Consider the following 20730-nt stretch of genomic DNA (forward strand, 5'->3'; position numbering starts at 1 on the left):
GGATGATGGCAAGAGTGCTATAAATGTGCAATGTCTGACATTCCGCCTTAATCATTCCTTTGTAATCAGGGCATATCTTTTTTCTCTGCTTTAAAATTAATCATTGCCTTTTGTAATCAAGCTGCAGTAATATTAACACTTCAATATCTGCGTAATGTGTGTCAGAGACCAAAGTGGTTACTAATTAAAGCTTAAACATGAAAGGCACCTTTGGGACTTTCGCATGGGATTTTTTAGATTAAAAAATAAAATATTTTTACTTTTGGTAGGTCAAAATATTGACATTGTAGTAAACATTTGACTTCATTTCTGAATGTAAAATTGACATTGGTTAAGCTTTGAAAAGTAATTTCTAGTTAGAAGGTATTCAGAACTAAGTAAAATAAGGTAAATCTAAATTTTTGTCACATCACAATAGGCTTAATTAATATTTCATACGTGCTGCAGTATAATCAGTTATAAATTTTAACCTATTCCGAATTTCTGCCTTAATTTCTATCAAGTCATGTTGGCATAAAATGTATTTTTTCAAGTTTATTATAAAAGAAAACATACTGAAAAGTGTAGTGAAGCATAAAAGAATTACCTATAAGTATATTAAGAAAAAAACATTAATGAAAATTTGGCTATTGTCTTTCAGATAACCCTCCTCACCCAGCATTTTTTCTTTACAAAACTTGAAATTATTGTGAATAAATAATAAATATATATTATTATGTATAATACCAATAGTTAATATTATTTAATAATATTACTCTAATGAATCACATATTTGCCAAGTACTATTCTGAAAACTCTAGACTTTTCCAAGATGGCTTTTTTTGGGACTTTCATAGTATAATTGAGGAAATTGAGGCACAGAACAATTCAGTGAGCAAATTGAATTCAATAAATGATTCAACTCAATGACCATCTGAGGCCTTGACATATATTAATTCTTTTAATATACTTATCAACCCTATGAGACCAATGGTTTTGATACTTGGAGGACTGAAGCAGAGAGAGCTAAGTAAGTTGTCCAAGGTCACATACAATAGATAGGAAGTATCAGAATCAGGATTTGGACTCTCTATCTTATCAAGGTTGCCAACCTAGTATATGACAGACAACTGAAATCAAGAAATCTGGACTCAGAAACTACAAATTCAGTTTGGGATTCTGCTCTTGTCTTTCTTCTTATTATATCACAAGCATTTTATTATTTCATTCAAGACCCTTCTTAAGTACCTTTTTATAACTCATAATCCTTCATTTTAGGATACATGTGTATCACTTAGATATACAGAAATAAATTGGACTATTTTATCCATTCAAGGATGGAAAACAAAGCTGAAATTGTGGTTGGAGTCATTTTCTTTGAGCACTTGAGCCTTCTGAACCATACCACAGCAGCCATCAAAAGAAAGGGCTTCCAGAAGATAAACTATATTACTAATTAATATCACTCCCTTCAGAATTATTTCATGTGGACGTGCACAGGGAGCATTCTCACAAGGAGGCTGGTTTTCAAAAGCATGATGCTATTTAACATTCCAATTTTATTAGTTACACTCAAACTCCATTTATTATTTAACATGTTCTTTCTGGACTGAAACTTGGCAGAGCAAGTTTGGGCAGCCTTTGGAGCTCAGTCGCCTCACTCATCTGGGAGTATGGAAAAGAGAGCTGCTAGAAAATTCAAGAAAGGGAGAATGAGGGAAGAAATGGCATCTTCATCTTCTACAGTCGTCTTTCTCACATCCCAGAACATTCTGTTGCTTTTAAATCTCATTAGAATCTTCACAGAGCTACTACAACTATAAGGCATTAGCAGGGTTTTAAATTTTTATTTTGTTTATTGAAGCAAGCATAATTATGTAAGTTCACAATTCAAATTTTACATTTTCATAATGAATAAAAGTAACATATTAAGATATTAAAATGTTGCTATCATAGATCTAGCTTTACTCATACATTTTGTATAGTGTTGAGATTTTTTTCTCTTATAGATATATGTGCTGATTATATCCCATAATGTACAGAGCAAGAGTAGCATTACTTAAATTTATGCCAGATAAAAATGGTATATGACGTGAGTAAACTTTGTGAGAATACTATTTTCTGAAAATGTATCTTATAAGTCCAAAAAAAGAGAGAAATGATTCATTCAACAACTGTTTAATGAGTTTCTGCTTTTCATTCAACATTCATTCAACAAATATTATTGAACATCTCCTATGTACCATATTAGAGAAACAACAAGAAGATTTAATAAAAACAGAACTACATAAAAAAACATTTTTCTTCCCCTGGATATTTCTAACCTCATTTGAGAATTATTATATTTTTCAGCATTTTGGCAGCAGTATAAACAACTGCTTTCAGATGTTTCAACAGATGTTCTTTAGAAAGAAAGCCAATTATTTGCATTGTGATACCCACATATGATTCTCAAATCCAAACTTTCCATCTGTAGATGTTTCATTGAATTGCATACCTATGAAGTATAAAAGTTAAGATCACTCATTGTCTCTCAACCTCAGACTTTTGTTCTGATAACACCAGCACCTGGGTTATGGCCCATCAATAAGTGCCTTGCTAGAAGGCCTTATGTAAGGCTATATTGCTCTGTGATTTAAAATGCATTTCCTCCCTCTCTTAGATTGATGACTTTTCTAAGTTCTAAACCAGGCTTGCAAATACTCACTAGCCCAGGGCATATATATTACAATGGAAAGAAGAAAAAGTAATTCATTTATTTTATGTTTTTCTTAGGGCATCTACCACAAAGAAAAAATATAGGGGCTCAACTAAGTTTAACAACCATTTATTGGGTAGCTAGTAAGTGTTAAACTCTCTCTTGGGTATTATAGGGGATACAAAGTGGGAAGGATAGAGGCCCTGCCCTCCTGAAGGTCATAATCTGTCAAATGAGACATAGCATACACAAGTACCTCCTGGGAATCCTAGAAAAAGATCTTCACCTTGTGCTATAGAATATGGTGGAGGGAGAGAAAGTCTGATACAGATGATCTGGGAAGCCTTATGGGTAGGGGATAAATATGAGCTGTGTTAAAATATAGGAGTTAGGACCTTGACTAGATAGAAAGTAAGGGAGAAAAGAGGGTGAAAATTAGATGGGGCCAATGTTTGTATGTTGTTTACCTTGTTCACTAGGACAGTGGAGAGCCATGTAATGTTTTGGTGCAGGTGAGTGGCATGCTAGAGTTGCTTTATGCCATAAATTCATGACAGTGAGCTACAAGCATTAGGAAGGAAGAGACTGGCATTTAGCACATGTTCAATAGTTTGCTGGCATCAATCACTTGGGCTGCTGTAACCAAATACCATAAGCCACAATACTTTAAAAACAATGTAGCTCGATTTCTCACAATTTTGGAGACTGGGAAGCTTAATATGAAGGTGCCAAAAGATTTGGCATCTGATGAGGGCCTACTTCCTGGTTCATAGAATGAGTCTTCTCACTCCATCTTCACAAAGCAGAAGATACTGCCTAGCATTATGCTGTCTCTTTTATAAGGACATTGGTGAGTCATGAGGGATTGCCTAACCATGTCTCTAAAGCCCCATATTCAGTAGTCACACCTTAGGGATTAGAATTCAGCACATGAATTTTGGAGAGATCCAAAAATTCAGACCATAGTACTCGCTATGTGCCAATTGCCACCTGCTTCTTTGGTTCCTTGGTGAAAAGAGGGTTGGGGAGAGAAGCTAAGAAACTCATCCAAGGTGCAAACAACAGCAAAGAAGTAGCAGAATTAGGATTTTAATCCCTTAATCACTTCACAGTGCCTCTAAAATCTAGAGACTGAAGGAAATGAAACTATTTCAGTGGCTGATTCATTTCCAGGCAGACAGATTTTCCAAAAAATGCTTATTACCAATTAGTATTTTTTCCTGAAGACATTTTCAGATTTCTAGAATGTGGATTAGTAATGCAGTGCATCTATAATGAACTGAAATAGAATGTGACTCCCCCAAACACAATTGAGAATGGGGTCATACCTTTGTGTAAAAACGTATATAACCAACTATGTATCTAAAATGCAAACATAAAAATGAGATTCATATACAAAGTGTTGCATTAGTTTCCTAACATTTACATTAGTTTCCTAGGGCTGCTATAACACAGTGTCACAACTGGGTGTTTTAGAACAATAGAGATTTCTTCTGTCACAGTTCTGGAGTCTAGAAATTCAGAATCAAGGTGTTGACAGTTGATTCCTTCCAGGTGCTCTGAAGGGAGTCTTTTCCTTGCCTTATGCCAGTTTCTGGTCCTTACTGATAATTCTTGACACCCCTAGGCTTGTAGACACATTAGTCCAATCTCTGCCTCTGTCATCACTTGGAATTCTCCCTAGGGGTTTATGTCTCTTTCTCTCTTTTTTCCTTGTAAGGGCACAAATCATATTGGATGAAGGGCTTACTCAAAGGGCCAGTATCACCTCATTTTAATCAATGACATCTGCAAAAGATCCCATTTTCAAATATGCTCACCTATTTCCCAGTATGGTACTTGGGTTAGAACTTCAACTTATATTTAGGGGAGACATAATTCAACCTATAACAGTCTTAAAAGTTAATTTGTGGTAAATAGTTAAAATTAAAAATACTTAAAGAGTCTCATTCACTTATATAATAGTCAAAACATTTTTAGTGGCTTAAGGGACTTTGAAAACATCTTGCATAATCCTTTAATTTTTAACGTATTAGCATTGAGGCCATGCAGTTATGAAATTCCACAATGATGCACATCCAGTTAACACCAGAGCTAGGTCTAGAATGACTTCCTAGTCCCTTTGTTCCAATGAAAGATCTTTTCTGTTCACCAATGGCTTTCAACCACTTCAGTTAAAATACCTCTTTTATCTGTTTTCTATATTGAACTTTCTTTTGAGAGTCTGAAAAAAGGGTATAACTATCAACCAGGGTCCAGGGCTGGCCAAGAGCAATTAATATAATGCAAAGACCTTTCCTCTGAGGAAGGAATTCTCCCTAGGATTTGACAGATCAGTTGATTGATTGATTAATAAAAACATATATATGCATGCATCCATACATATACAGATGATACACATGATAAAATAATATATAGGTATACAAGTGCTTAAAATGTCAATATCATTTTCAAACAGTCTGATATGTCTACTAATAGAAAAGAAATTCCATTAACACTTTAGGAATCATTTAATATCAAAATTTCTGAAAGAAGAATTTCTATTATAGCTGATGAGTTTGGATTTTTACATTGTCAGAGCCCAGAGCCCAACACAGGGACTAGAAAGTTTCTCCCAGGTGTCTTACCCAAGATAGAGCAGCCTGTTGACTCTGGAAAGACACCCAAAACTAAATATGGAAAGCACTATTCTCCACCCAGGATCATTCTTTTGTTTACTCAATAAGCCTATGTCAGGCAGGAAAGAATTTGGCATTAGAAAGATGAATAAGACAAGAGCTTGCAATCTGGTTTTATCGAGTTGTAGTTTCCATGACAATAAATTCTAGTGGTTTTTGGATTACATTGAAATAACTAAAAAAGAAATTTAGGACTTTTTTCCTTGTCATTTAGTTGTTACAATCATTAATATGTTTTTTGCTTACCTAATAAATACATAGCTACTTACCCACTAAACAATTGCATTTTAATTGTTGAGTAGATCTGAATTGAGCAATTAACATATTTTATTCTATTTAGTTTCTTATTAAGATTGTTAAAGATTGTTACGAATGAAGATTTCTATTAATTTCAGTGAATTAGTCATAGCAATTATTTGGAAATTTGGGATAAATTTTCATATTTCTTTTACTTTCTATGAATTATTCATAGTGACTCTAGAAAGTTTTAAAAATTTTAATGTGCATATTTACATATATGTGTGTAGGTAGAGTGAATCATAAATACTATTTCTTCTTAAAACACTTTGCTAAATTGCTCATTTATCAGGATTAAATTACTTTGTGCTTTCAATGTTTGAAATGACTTTAGTGGCCTTAGTACAATAGCATTACATTATAAAAACCAGACACTGCCATTATTTTCCCTCCACGATGCCATAGACAGCTTGAAATGTTTTATTATAGTTTACATGGCTCATAAACCTTATCTTTTATTTGACATTGCAGGTGTGTTGATAATAGAATATAGAAAACCCTGTAAAATGGTTAAAGGAAATAATTAGTTAGAATTTAAATAAAAGAGCTCACCAAGAAACACTTTAGGCAGAGAATTCTCTGAGTAATTCCTAGGTAATAGTAAGTAGTTCTGAAATAGATTGAATGAAATGAAAAAAAAAAGGAATGAAAGGAACTTAAATATCTGAACACAAATAAAGGAATACTGCAAAATATTAGAATTGCTGAAGAAGTTGTATATTTGTCATCATTTAATACTCTTATAGTTCTGTACTTGTTACATCTCATCGTTCTACCTATAAAATATCTACATGCACAGGTTTCCTAAACCGTTTGTTAATTGTTGTGGTTTGGATATAAGCTGCCCCCACAAAGCCCCTGTGTTAATGCAGGAATGTTCAGAGATGAAATTATTAGATTAGGAGAGTTATAGCCAACCAGTGAATCAATTCATTCTCTGGATTCACAATTTGAATGGAATAACTGGATGGTAACTGTAGGGAGTATCTTAAGGATTATATATCTTGTCCCTTTGGCATTTCTCCCCCCCCCCCCCGTGTGTGTGTGTGTGTGTGTGTGTGTGTGTGTGTCTGTCTGTCTGTCTGTCTGTCTGTCTGTCTTTCGCTCCTTCCTGGCTGCCATGTCCTGAGTTGCCTTCATCTGCCAGTCTCTTCCTCCGTGGTGCTCTATCTCACCTCCCACCCAGAGCAATGGAGTCTGCAAACCTCAGACTGAAACCATGTGCCCAAATGAAATTTTCCTCCTAGCACAATAATCTCCCTTGTACCATCTCCTTTTTTAAAAACACTAACCCAGAAAAAATCCAGAAGCAGCTGAGATCCCACATGGTTGTCATGCCTTAGCCTCCAGTGAATAAATGCAAGGCCTGTGCACACAGGATACTCTCATAAAAAAAGATTCATGGTGATATTCTTAGAACAAATTAATAAAACCTAAGAGAACTTGTCAGGAAAATGTCCTAAAGATGATTTTTATTTCAGTAATTGTTGTATTTTAAATGCTTTCATTTTCTTTTGTGATGTCTTTTATCTTACTTACAGATGCTATTACTCATAAAATATGATATTTCAGTCCAGAAGGCTGTAACTGTAAATGAAACATAATATTCTCATCTAGAAGTAGATAAGGAGATTCAAATCTCCTGCTTCACAGTGTGAGCTGATTACCACAGAGGTCACAAAGCTACTTTCCACTTCCTTTAAGTGCCGGGTGTGATATTTTATGTAACTGACCAAACACCTTTCTTTCTTTTATTCAGTCCCAGCATCTGATTGACAGCCTGTCTCAGTGGTGTACATGATGAATTAGCAATTCTGTGCCCTAAGGATGATGGTACAGCCTCAGGGTGAGTCCATGAAGAATAGCCACAGACCTCTTCAGTGAGCATTTATTAAAGGCCTACTATGTGCCAGACTCCATGCCACAGCAGTGAATAAGATAAATGAGCTTGGCACTAATGGATCCTACAGAGACAACTCAAACAAGGTGCACATATGCACTAAATCAATGCAAACCCAGAAAGTGTATTCCACAAACTAGTGTGAGATAGGGACCTGCTGTAGACAGTATGAACAATACATTTGTGTTCCAATGGTACCTCAGGCTGGGCAGAACTTGGCATCTGCAGAACAGAGAGAAAGCCATCCGGATCAGTGCACAGATGGATTGTGAAAAGGGTCAGGGTCCAATCATGCAGGCCCTGAAGGCAATGGAAGGAATCTTGGATTTTATTCAAAATTCAGAGGAAGACCCCACAGAGGCATGCAGAGCAATAATGGCATTTCAAAAATACGATGACAACAAAGTGCTGCTCACTTGGTGAAGGATTAACAACACATCATCACGGACAGGATTGAGTATGTTGACCCACATCCAGGGCTCAGTTTGGCTGATAACTTTCTGTGTGACCTTGAGTGAGCCCTTGATTCTCTTTCCCCTTTATTTCACTGAATTTCAAATGGGGATAGGAGAGGCAGAGTAGAAGAAAGGGAGGAAACAGGAGAGGGGAAGTAAACAACCTGTAGATGGAATTTTCACATTGTAGGACACACAGAAAAGAATCAAGAAATGTATTAGAATCATTGTCTTGGATACTTTGTGAAGGATTAATATCAAAGCGTTAGGGAAGAAAAATTTAAGAGTCATGCCTGAATCCACTTTACACTCTTTAGATTTAGTTGTCCTTAAGTGTATAGCCAGTATACATTCACTGGCATACCCATTTTGACTATAAATATATTGAAATCAGTGCCCTAGCCTCCTTGTCAACCCCATCACCCCTGTTGTCCATCTCCACACCATGCAGATTTACCCACAAACCGGCATGTAACTAGTTAGCAACTGGCTTAGCTGATGAGGATCCTGATCAATGTTAGTTCTGATTGTTCAGTGCCTTATGACTACTATAAAAAAAGTCATCACAAAATTAAATGGCTTCAAATAGTACAAATTTGTAACCATATTTTTCTAGTGGTCAGAAGTCTGAAAGAGGTCTTAGTGAATCAAAATCAAGGTATCCATTGTCCTTCTGGAGGATTGAGGACACAATTCCTACCCATTCAGCTGGTAAAAACTGCCCACTTCTGTTGACTCCTGGCACCTTCCTTCTTTAAGCCAACAACATAATGTCTTCTAATCTCTCTCCTGTTCTCACACTTCTGCCTCCCTCTTTTAAAGACTCCTGTGATTGTATTGCTTTACACCTGTTATCTGTATAAATCTGTAATCACATTTCTAAGGTCCCTTTAGCCATGTAAAGTGACTTGTTTTCAAGATTTTACGATTAAGATAAAGATATCCTCGGGGTTATTATTCTGTCTACATGATAGCTATATATTTTAAGTGTCATATCTGAGTATATACAACAAAAGCTATAGAGTGCTCATAAAAACGTGTCACAGTCAGAAGGTGAGATATGGGAGGAAAGAATATAAGTCACATGGAAAAAACTTAAGGTAGGTCCATATCTCAAGAACTTTCTGGAATGTGTCAGACCTTTAGTTCTCTCCTCTGTGTTAGTAGGTACCAGTATTAAATAGGTAAAATAGTTAGAGAAAAGAGTCAGGTTGATCCAGCAAGAAAGAGGGAGAAAGAATGCAAATTTCAATGGAAAGTCCAAATTTCCTATTAGGATCCAGGAGAGGAATAGGACAGAGGAGGGACCCTAAGATGGATAGAACCCCATGAGAACAAGAACAGACCCCGCAAACTGAGGGAGATGATGTCTCCAAGTCTTCCATGGTCATTTGTCTCCTACCCTAGGATATTGAAGGAAAACAGTGTGAAGAAATGGGCCAAGGAAGTACTTTTGGAAGTACTTTGTAACTTAATGCCCATAGGACTGGTTTGATGAGGTTTGGGGAAATTTTTAAGATATGTAAGGGAGAGCTGATCTACTGTATCTCATTTGGGCCAGCAGAAGCCATATCTGATGAATCTTTCTGTATCAAATGGTGACTTGTATGCAGTGGGGATAAATGTCCTGAAATAAAATCAAGTGCCACAGTCAAATACTAGAAGGGCCTGTGGGTCTTTGTGCACACCATGGATTCCTAGCTTCTGGAAGTATCAGGTAAGTAGCAGGTGCCCAATTACTGGGTTGAATGAATAAAGGAAAATGAGTGTGTGCAAAGGTTTGGTATAAACGTTAGGTTTTGGTGTAAACAACGGACATTCAAATGTCTGTTTTAGTAACTAGAAAAGGCTGGAAACCAATACTCAGAATCAGCGTGGTGGCATTTCCACATACCGTATCAAAGCCTAAGTGATCAAATGAATTTAAAGGCCTATGTTCCTGTCTATAAATAGGGTTGCCAGATTTAGCAAATAAAAATACAGAATGTCCAGTTAAATTTGAATGTCAGATAAACAGCAAATAATTTTTTTTAGCCTAAATGTGTGCCAGACAATGCACAGCAGCCTATCTCTAAAATCAAATTCTGTATTGTATTTTGGATAAATTATAACTTTGTAAAGATGTTATGTTTTTAATGATAGTATTATTTAGGAAGAGAAAGAAGGCATTTTCACTAGATAGATACGTGCAAAATGGTGGGTAGGACATAGTGGAGCCCAGCTGTGTTGTATTGTGCTATTTTGAAAGCATGCTTTTCTCTGAGCCAGGGCCCATGAAGGAGGACTGAAATTCAGCTTCTCATAAATTCTGCAGAGCTACCAAGGAACAGTAATCAGCAAGGATAAAATCTGAAGGGAAGGTCAGTGAGGCAAGTAAGAGCTGCTGTATCCATATTACCTGACACCCACACAATCCCACAATGCAGGACTGGGGAAGGAAGCCAGGGTGAAGAAAGAATCACCCCATGAGTATATTTCTGCCTTGTCTTTAGGAGAAAGCACCCCATCTCAGCTTCTGAGGCTACTTAATTTTGTGTGCTTGTTGAGCTTGCTCTCTCCATAAAACACAGTTGCACGTGTCCTGTGTACTCTGTGGTGTGTCTTCACATTGCCCTATTTCTGGAGAAGTAATGTACTGTTTTTCTTAGAAAGGCCATGGTGTTGCTGTGTTCATTTGTGCCTGATCCAAAGAATCTCTATTGATGCCTTTTTTTTTCCCCCCATCAGACATTTACATGCTACCTGGCTGTTAGGCCTGAAAATACCAGATGGAGCTTGGGAGCAGAGCAGACACCGTTGTCATAGAAACGAGATGCTATCCCAGCTCTATGCAGCTGCCATCTTTTTCTCCCCCTCTCATTCTTTCACCATGAGGAGCTCTGATAGGAACAAGTACCGATAAAATATAGAGATTCCCTCCACACACATATACCCTCACCCACCTTGGAATACACCCACCGTTAATACATCCTTCAGGTTCCTGAGAGCTTAAAACTGTGGGACAATGACTAGATTTCCAGGTCTTCTAATCAGAGTATAACTGATAAGCCCATGATTTGACATCATCTTCTTCCCTTAAGCTGCGATGATGCATTTGTCCTGGCCCAGGATGAGACAATATCCGTTGAAGCCAGGGGAGCCTCAGCTTTGACATTCCTGGAAATGCAACCTAAGTGTTTGTAACTGCTGTGCAATGTCTGTACTCAGCAGGAGAGTGGGGAACGACCTCTCCTGATTCTCTGAATTCCCTATAGTAGCAAGCAGAATGCTGAGCACACAGGAGCAGTGTGATGAGTTCTTGTGGCTCAATGTCCAAACTTGAGGGATGCAGGTTTTGGCTGCAGGCCTTCACCCTCAGCGCTGCCCGGCCTCTTCTGGAAGCTATGAAATTCTCAGGTGAATGGGACTGTGGAGAGGTGCTCAGCAAGACGGGAAGATGGGACAGCAATATCTTCTAGAAGCAAGGCTGCTTTTATGTCCCTCTGCAGTTGGAACCAGTTAAATCCTAGGGTCTTGAAGCAGTGACTTAAAGCATTGTGTTTAGCAATAAAGGGCCATTCAAATGGAAGTGGCTAGGACACTGAGTTAGTTCCCCATTACTGCTGTCCCAGGCTTCCACATACTCAGTGGCTTAAAACAATACACATTTATTTTCTTACAATTCTAAAGGTCACAAGTCCAAGCCGGTTTCACTGGGCTGAAGTCAACATGTCAGAGGGGCTGGATCCTTCTGCAGGCTCTAGGGTAGAATCTCCTTCCTCACCTTCTCCCACTCCTAGAGTAGGTGGACTGGCTCCCTCTTTAGAGCCAGCAGCCTAGCATCTTCCTTCCATCATTACTTTCCTTTCTGCCCTGTGTCGAGTCTTCCTCTGCCTTCCTCTTGTAAGAACACTTTGGCTACATTTAGGACCTGTCAGGCAAAGCAGGATATTCTCCCCATCACCAAATACTTAATTTAATCACACCCGCAGCCTCCCTTTTGCCATATTTCGCCATTCACAGATTCTAGGGACTGGGGCCTGGATATTGGGGAGAGTTATTATTCAGCCTAGTGTAGTTCCTAAACCTGAATGACTATTGCTTGGGAATCTTCTAAAAAAAAAATGAAGATTACCAGACCCTGTGCTGGATTTATTCTACCAGAATTTCTTAAGGGGGGAGCCTGTGAACTTCAGTTTGTAAGATTCTCTCCAGCAATTCTGTTGAAACCTCCATTAAGAACTTTCTCGGGCTCTTTCCTAAATATGTATGGTGAATATTTAGCAACACTGTGATTGGGTTTTCTGGATCATGTTCAAGGTCAATGAGGGTGTGGGGGGAGATTTTTAAAACATGTTTGGAAGCTTGGAAGTTCATAGCATCCTCTAAGGTCACAATCCTCCCACAGAAGAGCTTTGGCAAAGCAATGACTAGCCTAGCAACTCTTCAGTTTAATGGTAAGGATATGAAAACCATTTGCTAATGCCTCCCTAGACCTTCAACTGGTATGAAACACATATCTTGATATCTGTGAACCGATGATGTGTCTTATCCATGTGGAGGCTCTTCTAGTTACTGCCTCAGAACATTCTTTTCCTTTGGAGATATTTACATGCTGCTCTCTGAGCTCTGAACGTTGCCTATTTTGCCCACTTCAAGAAAAATGGCTGTGGCAGAGGAAAAAAACCCATACAGTATCTTTAGAAAAACTCTAAATATTTCATCGTTTCTTACTAAACATACATTATTAACTCTGTAATGTAAATATTTTATGGCCTGCAACTGGCAATTTTGGAATATATTGGTATGTTTGGAGAATTGCGGTTCAGTTGAAAATCCTACACTGCACACCCAGCTCATATTTAAGTTACACGACTCTTTAAAAAGCATTTAACTCTCAGAATTAAGGAAGTAATAGAATCTATTTTTCAAAGGAGCCTGAAGGGCCAAACTGAGAACCTGAAGCAGCACATTTATGTGAAAAGAGAAAGTTGTGGAAACTGTAACAGCTCAGAGTTTCCATCCTCCAAGGGATGACAGCATGATGTAGGTCTCTGTGCCAGAGTGGGTCTGATTTCATCCTGGGGACAGAAGGGACAGACGTACTCATAGCTAGCTCATCAGAATACCCATAATCTGGATGGGAGTGAAATCTGAGGGGGGTTTTTACCCCACACTGAAAGGCAGAACATCTTCCCTAGCTTTCAAAGACGGATTTAGTGTTGTGCATAGGACAAGAAAAATTCTTTCTTTAAAAATGGCTATATATCAGAACGTTTAAACCAGGTTTTCAAATACAGACCCAAACTATTTGGATTTTTTTTCTTTTTTAATTCCAGTGACTCTCCAATACAGAGGTCATAGAAGCTGCCATCATTCTAAATTACAGCCCATTTCAGAGGTTGGCTCGAATCCAGGAGGTTGCATTATTCCAAATTGCCTGTCAAAAACTGTCAAAACACTGCCATTATCAAAAAGTAGTCCTTTTAAATAATTTTCTCACTCTTTTTTCCTGAAACTTTACTGGCATTAAGCCTGAATATCATAGCTTGTAGGCCTAGTAAGTGAAAGCCTTTCAAATGAGAAGTGGCAAGAAAAGAAATTCTAGTCCTACAACAACGATCTACAAAATTTTAGGCAGAAAATTGAGTCAAATTTACAGATGCCATCTCCCCTGAAGCAATAGCCATTGATAATCTGTATGGGGAATGGAATATAGAAAGTATGAGTCCAAACAATTATGGTTTTTCCCCATGTTTATAAATGTGGAAAGAATTTTTGAGCTAGTTGTGAGTCTCCATATTTTTCCTTTTCTTCCAATTTCTGATAAAAATGTTGTAACTTACAGTTTACGGATACCTAGTTCCTTCTTTTCATAAATATAGAAATGGACACCTGGACAGCTACCTTATTTACCCAAGGCTTCATGACAGATCTTAGCCTGAATCCTGTACCCCACCCCCAGCTCTAATGATGTCTAGTTGATAAATAAAAATTGCATGAAGTGAACAACATAATGATTTGCTACTTATATACATTGTGAGATGATTATCATAACCAAGCTAATTGATATATTCCTCATTATTTCACATAGATACATTTTATTTTGTTTGGTTTCATGATAAGAACACTTAAACCCTACCATCTGAACATTTATTAAGCGTAAGGTACAGCACTATTTACTATGGTCACGGAGGTATCCAGTCAACTTCCAGAATGTATACCTCCTACACAATTGAGCTTTGTATCTTTGACAAATATCTTCCATTTCCCATCCCTCAGCCCCTGGGAATCACCATTGTACTCTCTGTTTTCATGAGTTTGACTTTTTTGATTCCATATATCAGTGAACTCATACAGCATTTGTCTTACTGTGGCAGGTTCATTTCATTTAGCATAATGTCCTCTAGGTTCAGTCATACGAACACAAATGGTAAGGTCTTCTTGTTTACAACTGAATAATATACCATAGGGTAAATATACCACGTTTTCTTTATCAACTTGTCTATCGAGGTACACTTAACGTTGTTTCCTATCTTGCCTGTTGTGAATGATGCAGCATTGAAGATACTGTAAATGGTATAGCCATATGGAAAACAGTATAGAGGATCCTCAAAAAAAATAGAAATAGAACTACTGTATGATCTAGCAATTCCATTTGTGGATATGTATCCAAAAGAAATGAAATCAGCATCTTGAAGTTATATCTGTACTCCCATACTTTTTATACATATTCCAGCCCTCTTTTTAACTTGGAAATCCCTCTCTTTTATTTTTGAATTTGGACTTGTCTCTAGAATTCTAGCACTTGGATTAGAAAAACCTCCCTCAAAAAGAGAGATTTCTGCCATCTCCATTTTCTTGTGTATTAGTCAGCTTTTCATCACTGTGGCAAAACACCTGAGAAAATCAACTTAAAGGAGGAAAGATTTATTTTGGCTCCTAGTTCCAGTCCATGGTCACTTAGCTCTGTTGTTCGTAGGTCCATGGTAAGGTAGAAGAACATCCATGGTGGGGGATGTGGGGTGGAGCAGAGTTGCTTACCTCATGGTGCCCAGGAAGCAGAGAAAGGACGAAAGGACCAGAGACAAAATATATCCTTAAGAACATGCCCTCAAAGCCCTACTTCCTTCAAACAGGCTCACCCTTCTCAAGTTCTCACCACCTCCCAATAGCATCACAGCTAGGGTACAAGCCTTCAATACGTGAGCCTTTTGGGGGACCAAGGCTTCAATACATGATACTTTAGGGGACATTTCAGATCCAAACTATAACATCTTGGATTTAGAACTGGATGTTTAAACTTCAATTCTAGCAAAGAATTTCGACAACTATTCTGTTTAAGACCATTTATCTTTCAAAGAGTATAAGATGACAAAATATTTTAGAGAGATTGCACTTATTTTGAAGCATTACAATTCAAGCAGTGAATTAGGAAATCAACAGGGTAATTCAGTCCTACAAACATTGTGACATTCTTATTTGTCAACAACTAGTTTTCAGAAGAAACAGAACTCAAAAAAATGCATAGCTTTCCAATTCAGAGAGATACATGGAAATATTTCTTTAGACTATCAGTAGTATATAATAGAGGAAATTCAATGTGTAGGTGAATTCTTTTAACAGGAAGACAATGCTTTGAGCAAATGTAGCATAAAGATGTTTCAAAATGAATCTGCAGCTTCTGTGGTAATATATGTAATGGTGCTTGATCTCATTAGCAAGCAACTCCAACTTTTCAACTACCATAAAATACAAATTGTAATCAGTGCATTCTCAGGAGCAGTATATCTGTCTGACCCGACTTCTGCTCTGCAGTTAACAACTTTGTTTTAATCCATAAAAAATAAATTCTCATCATCTCCAAAATTATGCAAAGGGCTCCAAAAAGATCACACTTGCGCCTAGTTTTCCTGTTGCATGTTCTTCTATGTTCTAGAGCCATCTTTAGGTTTGGAAATGTTCATTTTAAAATCACTGACAAGCCATAATTAACTCATTACAGAAAAGACAACCCTAAGACCTTTCAATGAAAGATGTAGAATTCCAAGAAACCTCCCCCTAAAAGAGCATTCTGTTGAGTAGTTTTGGTTCTTTATCATCCTGTTAATAAAAATATACCAATCTAAAATATCTGACTCGAGAAAAAAACAAGTATTTTTCAATCTGTATCTTAGGGCACCCTTAATTTTTCTCAAGAGTTTCACATACTTTCTTTAAAAAACAAAAACAGTGATGGCATATGAAAATAAGGTAGGAATCTACATTCTGAGACCCCTTGGGATTCACAATGCATGTTGGTTTATTAAAGATTCTTGAGAAATCCTGCAATAAAGAAACCAGACTCATTTTGTTATGTTCCCAATGTATTTGACCACGAAGCTCTTTTTATTTATGAAGCGTATTTAATTGTGTTAGGGTCAATGATGTTCTGAAAAAATCCTGGTATGGATTTCTGTTCAGGTAACTACAGAGTTCTTGGTCACGGGCCATTCAGTTTCCCTCTGGTCAGGAGCTCCAAATGCTGTGATCCTGATCTAGGTTAGCATTCTGATAAATTACTAAGCACCGAGGACAGGATATGAATGTATCACTCTTACAGATCATGAAACTGACACTCTGGCTTGCAAAGTGACAGATCTTGTTGTAGACTCAAAAACCCCTACTTTTGATTGATTTTTTTTTCCTGAAATGAGAAGCCTTAAAGTATATACCTTCTTTGTTCATTAAAAAAAAAAAGTCCCTCAAATTCACACTTTTAAAGAAAGGTAAAAAAACTCATTGTCGACCCAGCCAATGACTATTTTAATGTCATAGGAAAACTTGACCTAAGAAACAAGTATTTAATTATGGAATAGAAATCACATTTTTGCCCACTGTATATAGTCATATTTATTTCATTTTGCAAAATCTAACATGGATGATATTTTTCCATTTAAATTATTTTTCTCAAATTTCATTTTGAGCACAAGTCATGACATGGCCCATTCCTGCTATTTCAACTTCACGCTGCTCTTTTTATAAACTGTATCTTCCTTAAATCATCATTCACAATGATAGATGACCATAAGGACCCATATCTTGCAACTGTTCAACTGTTCAATAAATCATAGTCAACATATCCCTTGGTGTACATATCCTGCTAAAAGTGAATCTCAATGGCAAGTATGTGAACAACGTCCTGGGAAACTGCTCATATGTACAGCTTTAAGTACTCCCTTACAGATGTTTGTTTTCATTTTTATATCTATGATCCTAAATACTCATATTTTATTCTTTGCATATTAAATTTGATAAATTAGTAATATTTCAAAATAGTTAACTTTAAAAATAAGATACAACATGTCTATGTACCACACAGCTGACCAGAAATTCTGTCATGACTTCTGTTTCCACATAAATTCTCTCTTTGAAGAGTATTTTAGCTCCTTTGTAAGAAATCAGTTCCAAAATCAAGAGCCCAATAGGCAAATGTATTTTAAAGATATGCAGCACTGAATTACATATATTTCTGTAATGTAACATAAAGGAAACATTCATACTTATTTTGAACTATAGACAGCTCACAGCTCCACTGCTACCCACTCTGCTCTTTAGTAAGAAACTTATACTTCCATGGGTCTTAGAACATGCAGGTCAAGGCAAATGTTGAGCGTTAGCAAATTTGAAGACTTAATGCCTATCAAATGACAGGTATTTCAAGTGTGTTTTCAGAAGACAGAAGTTCTGCCCGCAGAATAAGGAAAAGGCTGATGACCTGGTCTTCTGGGCTCAGCATTAACATCTCTTGGAATTTCCTATGTTTCTCTTTACAATCAAATGCCTATGACACCAAAATGGTCAAGGTTTTCAGAAAAGAGTGACAAAAATTTTTCTTTTTTCTTTTTGCCAATAACAGGAGGGTCAAAAACACTGACAATGCCATCCTTTGGCCCTTTGGTGGTATCTACCATGAGTCAATGTCATAATAATAATAACAGTCACCAAATCATATTAGGGCCAATACTCTGATGAAAGGACAAAAGGAGAGGTAGATGGTACCAGACTGCAATCTTGATATAATGTCTGCTCTGTGGTTAGTACCAATACTGGCGATTTTGTTGTTGTTGTCTTTTCTTTTATTCTGTTGATGGCAAGATAATATTGCGTGGTGGGCAATGTGTTGATCTCTTCTGTATGGATTATTCTTTTTAATCCTCAAAGCAACTTTATGCTGGAGATGCCGTCACTATCTCAGTTTTAAAACCGAGGGTTAAAGACGTGAAAAACTTGCCCCAAATCAAATAGTTCAGAAATGATGGTGATAAATACTAAAACTGAAGTCCATGCAGTTTCTATTCATTTTCAGTACATTTTGTGGACTTTAAGCCAGAATTTATTCCCCTTTCGATTTCTGCAGGCATTTCTACCCAACTCTTGTTTTCACATAAATTCATAATCCCTTTCCTTGCAAGGCAAAAATTTAATGCTGTTTAATCTTCAAAGGAAGTCTTGAATGCTAACAAGCTACCCAGACCTTGGGGAGATAGGATAATAGACAAGAGGGCATGGGAATCAATTCTTGGAGCTACACTTGATTTTGATTTTGATATTAGTAAATTTCTGAAAATTATTTGAATAATTACCCTCATCTTACTACAAGTTTTTACTAAGCTCTCATTAGGCATTATATGAATCTGTACTGTGGCTCCTGCTCAATGGATTTGCTATTTAAAGTGAACCTCCCTTGCCTCCCCCCCACCAAAAGAGAAGAATGGATTAAGTGAGAGTACAGAGAGAAAGAAAAGAAATATTTCCATTTCCTCTTCTTGTAAAATCTAGTTTTTTTCCCCAGTTGAATTCAGGTTCTGTGGTTTTTCTCTGTTTTGTCTAAGAAAATAATTTTTCCATCACTTAACATTGTGTGGTCTCTGGAATCAAGACTCTTTTCTCTTACAAAAATGTAGCAATAGCCAAATTTCCAAAGCCAGGAGAAAAGGAAAGATTGAGACAATTTTCTCAATAATTGCTTCAATCCTGTCTCTTGTGTTGGCCTTGGAAACTTGGCCAGGGACTATTATTGGATTGATTTTCCCCTCCCTCCTCTTACTGTTTCTTCTGCTTGAAATGCTGTGGTCCCCCTAAGTTATCACACCTCCTGTCACTCTTTAGGCCAGACATCAACCCCTGTGAAACCTACATGACACCCCTTCTACCCCCTACTTCCTCGAGTACTGCTCATTCTGTCTATCCCAAGCAAAATTAATCACTTTTCCTTCCTCCTAGTTCCTTTAATACCCTGTTACACCATTCTCAGTTATAATTGCATAATATTATACATAGTTATCTATTTGATTTTTTTTGTGATCCCCTAAAAGCTGAGTTTTCTGAAGGCAGGGATTTTTTTTTCTAATCCACCAATATGTTCCTGTAATGCCTGGCAGCACTCAAGAGGTAACCAGGCTTGCACCAGAAATAAAATATTTACCTCCTTAGCCAACTTCCAAGAGAAGAGATATTTTCCTTCTCCAATGTCCTGTGGTGACTACCAGCTTCAGGGGTCCACGGCCCAGCACTGTGTTCACGTGTTGGAGCCTAGGCACACAGATATCAATCTGACGTACTTTTGATGAGGAGAGATCCACATCAGGAATAAGCCTTCCTTTCCTCCACAGCTAGTGAGGGTTTCCAGGTGGGACTTATTTCATTGGTTTTGTGGCTCTCAGCTGACTCAGAAAACTGGTTCAGGGAAAATGACTCCTGGCCATGACTCTGCACAGTGATCTATAATTGAGGTGGCCCATTCTTGTTTGGGGTTGGTGGAGCACATACTTTTGGGGACAGCTTCCCCTATCCAATTGTACATGTGATTGATGGAGCTGTCCATGAATTCGGCTCCACTTCCTGTGGGGTGGGGCTGGACATGTTCTAGGCTCATGTAAGTATTTCATCTTGCTGGGCACCATGATTGGCCAGGCATGGAGGTTACCCATAAAGGATCAGTGGTGTCTTGCTTTGAAATTTGATATGGTTTGAGAATGGTGGGAGGAGAGACACAGGGAGTGAGACAGAGACAGAGACACCTGCCTTGTGAAGTCCAAAATGCAGACCATCAAGGGCTATGAGCTAAACCAATGAGGGAACAAGGTTAAGAGCATGTGTATGAAGGAGCGTTAGACAGTGCATGTCACCATATCACAGGCTCTAGGCCCCTAAGAGTGCTCTAGGTCCTAGTTTGCAAATCAATATGAAGTCTATTGTAAAAAATTTTTAAACCAGTTCACTCTTGCTGGGAATGCCTGAGCAAAATTTCCTCCCATACTGCACAGGTTCTCGGCAGCCCTGATAGTCAGGCCCCTTCACAAGATTACAGCTCAGTTTGAGAATGAATGTCTTTCAGAGGAAGCACAGTTGAGAGATGGAGAGAAGCAGACACATTCCTGATGACATCATCTGAACTTCTGGATCCAGCCTTACTTGAACTTTCCAATAACCTGCAACCATAAATTATCTTTTTGGCTTCGACTGGTTTGAGTTTGGTTTCTGTCACTTGCAACTGAAAGACTTCCAATGAATAGATATTTCTAATACACAAATCTGCTTCCCATTTCTAGGTTACAGAAAGAGCATTTCAAGTGCAATGATGCAGGACCATTGACTTAATTTTGATGCTATACTCGACCATTTCTTTGGGGAAGACACAATCATTTTTAAATGAATGGGAAGGTTGAAAGAGCTCAGATTCACACTCTGTTAGATCATATG

The sequence above is a fragment of the Ictidomys tridecemlineatus genome, chromosome 1 (genome assembly GCF_052094955.1).
Source record: "Ictidomys tridecemlineatus isolate mIctTri1 chromosome 1, mIctTri1.hap1, whole genome shotgun sequence".
Classification (NCBI taxonomy): Eukaryota; Metazoa; Chordata; class Mammalia; order Rodentia; family Sciuridae; genus Ictidomys; species Ictidomys tridecemlineatus.